The following is a 5,080-nucleotide window of genomic DNA, read 5'->3' as shown; positions in this document are numbered from 1 at the left end:
TTATTTTATTTTCGGATTTTAAACCTTAATCTCTAAATTCTAATTTTTAAATCCTAAATTCTAATTTTTATACTCTAAATCATAATCTATAAACTTTTAAAAATTAAAATAAAAACTAAACCATAAATTCTAATCTTTTTATATATTATTTATTATATATATATATATTATCAAAATATTTGATTGAGTATTTAATTTTTTAATTTTAATTTTTTATTTTTTAAAAAAAATAATATTACATGGCAGATTCTAATTGGTTTAAATGAAAGGGGGTGAATGAATGAATTCACCCCTAGGGGTGAACCCAAGAATTTTCCCAGAAGAAAACATCTATGCAATAGATACTACCCCCACCAATGCCAATACCGCACCACCACGTCCACTCATGCGACGAGCAGATGCTTTCAACACCCCATGGTTTAGGCACATAGCAAATTACTTAGCAGCTGATGTAGAACCACCACAATTTTTTCGGTTATAGAAAGAAAAATTTTCTGAAAGACGTAAGACATTATTTTTGGGATGAACCCTATCTCTATAAGAGATGTGCTGATGGGTTATTCCGAAGATGCGTGGCTGAAGAAGAGATGGAAGAAATTTTATTCGGATGCCATAGCTCGTCTTACGCAGGACATTTTGCAACTTTCAAAATCGCTTCAAAGATCTTACAAGCAGGTTTTTGGTGGCCTACTTTGTTCAAAGATACTCAAGCTTATATATCGCGATGCGATAAGTGCCAAAGGATGGGTAACATAAGCAAAAGGAATGAGATGCCTCAAAATTTTATTCTCGAAGTCGAAATTTTTGATGTCTGTGGAATAGATTTTATGGGACCCTTTCCAACTTCTTTTGGGAACCAATACATCTTAGTAGCAGTAGACTACGTCTCTAAGTGGGTAGAAGCAGTCGCTAGTCCCACCAACGATGCAAAAGTTGTCATAAAGCTGTTTAAATCTGTTATATTCCCGCGTTTTGGAGTTCCTAGAATTGTGATAAGCGACGGAGGATCGCACTTCATCAACAGAGTTTTCGAGAATCTTCTTAGAAAGAATGGAGTTACACATAAAGTTGCTTCCCCATACCATCCCCAAACCAGCGGTCAAGTGGAAATCTCAAACAGAGAAATCAAGTCGATTTTGCAGAAAACTACTGCAGTTCATCACAAGGATTTGTCTACAAAGCTTGACGACGCATTATGGGCATATCGAACAGCATTCAATACACCATTAGGAACAACACTATTCAATCTAGTTTATGGAAAAGCATGCCACCTTCCAGTAGAACTCGAGTATAAAGGCGCAATGGGCTATCAAGGAGATGAACATGAATCTGAAAACTACTGGAGAAAGAAGGCTACTTCAACTTCATGAGTTAGAAGAAATCCGACACAATGCTTACGAAAACTCGAAGATCTACAAGGAGAAAACTAAAGCATATCATGATAAGAAGATTATTCATAGAACTTTTTCTCCTAACGATAAGGTACTTTTTTTCAATTCTCGTCTTAAGCTTTTTCCAGGAAAATTACGTTCAAGATGGTCAGGACCCTTCACGATAAAGGAAGTCAAGCCATACGGAGCCATCGTCCTGTGGGACAGAACCGGAAACTCATTTACAGTGAATGGACAGCATGTAAAGCCATATCTGGCTGAAGAAACCGAAGACGAAAGAGAAGTGATGTTTTTAATTGATCCATCATCAGCCAATGATGAGATCAAGGAGTGTCACGACCCCGGTTAAGTCTAATCGAGCAACAATGTCAAGCTAACGACTTGAAACAAGCGCTTAGTGGGAGGCAACCCACTTGGTATTTTATCTATTTCCCTTTGACCGTTATTTTCTATTTCCATTGCTTTGTTTCTGTTTCATTTAATTTCAGGTTTTCAATAAGGAAGAATAAATACAAAAGACGAGCAGCACTCTCCAGCACGATAAGTACTCTTAAACATTTCAACTTTTCTATTTTCTTTACTATTCTTTCCAAGATTTATCACACTGAGGACAGTGTGAAATAAGTCTGGGGGAGGATGTTCATCCGTTACTAATGAAATTTGATTTGTTTTGAGTTTGTTTTGGACACATAAAATTTTTCAAAAAGTTTTTTTTCAAAATGTTTTTCAAAAATTGTTTTCAAAAATGTTTTTCAAAAAGTTTTCAAACCAGGAACATAGTTGTGTGAGCCAAAACTCGCACAACCAGAAATTTGTTTAAGGAAAACTAAGGGATCAGAAACTTCTAGGGTTTATCGTCAAAAACAGTAAGATCGAAAGAAAGTTTCTCTTGCTGTAAAAGTGTTTAGCTCTTATTGCTTAGGGTTGCAAAAGTTACAGAATGAATTGTATACATCATCTATTTATACTAATTCCCCGAACCGCCTAGCCGAGAATCTCAGGAGATTTTCGGAATATTTCCTTATCGCCTCGTGCGGCTCACCGCCTTTGTATTTCGCCTAGGGTTTTTATGGGCTCCGTCTCTCAAGGCCTTAGTTCAGCCTATCTGAACTTTTCCACGGCTCGGCCCATCTAACTTCTCCACGGCTTGGCCCACTTGCCATTTTAGTCGAGACATGATCCGGTCCACCTCACCGAGGTGCGGCTCGGCCTAGGCATGTTGGAGAGGGGCTCGGCCCATTTCTTACGATTCGGCTCGGCCCATCTATCTTTCTTCGCGGCTCTCCCTACTGGTCTATCTTCACGGCTCTCCCACTTGGTGATCGCGGCTCTCCCACTTGTCTTGGTGAGAACGGCTCTCCCACTTGTCTTGGTGAGAACGGCTCTCCCACTGGTCTTGGTGAGAACGACTCTCCCACTTGTCTTTCTTCCATACTAAGTCATTTTGAGATGGTTTTATCTGCTTGGGGTGAAAACCGACCCCAACAGTTAGCCCCCCAGCTCGTCAGTTTCGGAGGCGAGAGTGACGAGGTCCATTACTCCTGACCGTAGGATAAACCATCGAGTCAACTATTATGACGTAAGCCCAGATGAGGTGTTTTGGGAATGAAGATGCCGAGGCGTTCCCAAGGAGTGCCAAGGGTGCCGAGGTGTTTCGAAAAGGTACCGAAGATGCTGAGGCAAGTTAAGGACGAGGCGATTTCGTTTGGTAATGATGACCCGAGGCGATTTCGTTTAGTAATGATGAGCCGAGGCGAGGCAATTTGAGAAGGTTATGCCGAGCCGAATAAATGGCGAGGCGTTTCGAGAGAAAGTTCATGCCGAGCCGTTTTGTTAACGACGAGGCGTTTCGAGAGAAAGTTCGTGCCGAGCCGTTTCGTTAACGACGAGGCGTTTTGAGAGAAAGAGTTAATGCCGAGCAGTTTTGTTAACGACGAGGCGTTTCAAGAGAGAGTTCGTGCTGAGCCGTTTTGTTAACGACGAGGCGTTTCAAGAGAGAGTTAATGCCGAGCCGTTTCGTTAACGACAAGGCATTTCAAGAGAGAGTTAATGCCGAGCCGTTTCGTTAACGACGAGGCGTTTCAAGAGAGAGAGCTAATGCCAAGCCGTTTCGTTAACGACGAGGCGTTTCAAGAGAGAGTTAATGCCGAGCTGTTTTGGCAGAAGTTGTGCCGAGGCGTTCTGGTGTAGGCAACACCGAGCCGCGTTCAAGGGTGTCGGCGAGGCGTTTTTGTTAGTAACGCCGAGCCGTGTTTCGCGGTGCGACAGTCTACGTTAATGACGCCGAGCCATGTATCAAGGTAGCGACGAGGCATCTGTGTAAATAATGCCGAGCCGTGTTTCAGGGTAATGACGAGACTTTTTTCTAAGAAAGTTGTCGAGCCGTGTTTTCAAGATAATGACGAGGCGTTTACGTCAGTAATGCCGAGCCGTGTTTCAAGGTAACGACGAGGCGTTTATTTGTCAGTAATGCCGAGTAGTGTTTCAAGGTAACGACGAGGCGTTTATGTGTCAGTAATGCCGAGCCGTGTTTCAAGGTAACGACGAGGCGTTTATGTGTCAATAATGCCGAGCCGTGTTTCAAGGTAACGACGAGGCATTTGTTCTAAGAGAGTTGCCGAGCCATTTCGCATCAACGATAACGACGAGGCGTTGTTATGAAATTGTCGAGCCGTGACGACAAAGCACGGCTCGGTTCACACAGCTTGATGAGATATCCTTGGGAAAGAGTGTAAGCGAGGCGATTTGATAACGGGGATAGGCGAACTGTTTTTCCCGGAGTTTTTTTTTTTTTTTTTAAATGACAAGGTGTTTTTGTGAAAACGTCGAGCCGAATAAACGACGAACCGTTTTGCGAAAACTGTGCCAAGCCGAATAAGCGACGAGGCGTTTTGCGAAAACTGTGCCGTTCTTAATGTAAGACGCCCATAGTGCTGCGGTGCGCAGAAAGACTAATACTAAAGCTTTTCCAGAAAATACAATGCTGAGGCGTGTTAGATATTGTCGGGAGAGAGTGTTACGCCGACGCACGTGATCTAGATACGGCTTGTTACTGGATTAAGTCAGGAGATGCCAAACCAACAAGGTCAAAAGATGCATAGACGACAAGGCAAGACAGTGCCTAGAAGATGAGCCAAGACGATGGCTAGGAGACAAGGCAAGGGGATGCCTAGGCGACGAGGCAGGAGGACGCCTAGCCAACGAGCCGAGATGATGGCTAGGCGATAATATAAGAGGATGCCTAGCTGCCTAGCCGAGTTAACGGCTAGGTGACAAGGCAAGAGGATGCCTAGGCGACGAGGTAAGATGATGCCTAGGCAACAAGCCAAGATGACGCCTAGCCAACGAGCCGAGATGATGGCTAGGCGACAATGCAAGAGGATGCCTAGCTGCCGAGCCGAGTTAACGGCTAGGCGACAAGCCAAGAGGATGCCTAGCTGCTGAGCCGAGTTAACGGCTAGGTGACAAGGCAAGAGGATGCCTAGGGGACGAGGTAAGATGATGCCTAGGCAACAAGCCAAGATGACGCCTAGCCGACGAGCCGAGATGATGGCTAGGCGACTATGCAAGAGGATGCCTAGCTGCCGAGCCGAGTTAACGGCTAGGCGACAAGGCAAGAGGATGCCTAGCTGCCGAGCCGAGTTAACGGCTAGGTGACAAGGCAAGAGGATGTCTAGCTGCCGAGCCGA

Source organism: Eutrema salsugineum, unplaced genomic scaffold (genome assembly GCF_000478725.1).
Source record: "Eutrema salsugineum unplaced genomic scaffold, Eutsalg1_0 scaffold_8, whole genome shotgun sequence".
Classification (NCBI taxonomy): domain Eukaryota; kingdom Viridiplantae; phylum Streptophyta; class Magnoliopsida; order Brassicales; family Brassicaceae; genus Eutrema; species Eutrema salsugineum.
Note: the sequence above shows the minus strand (reverse complement) of the source record.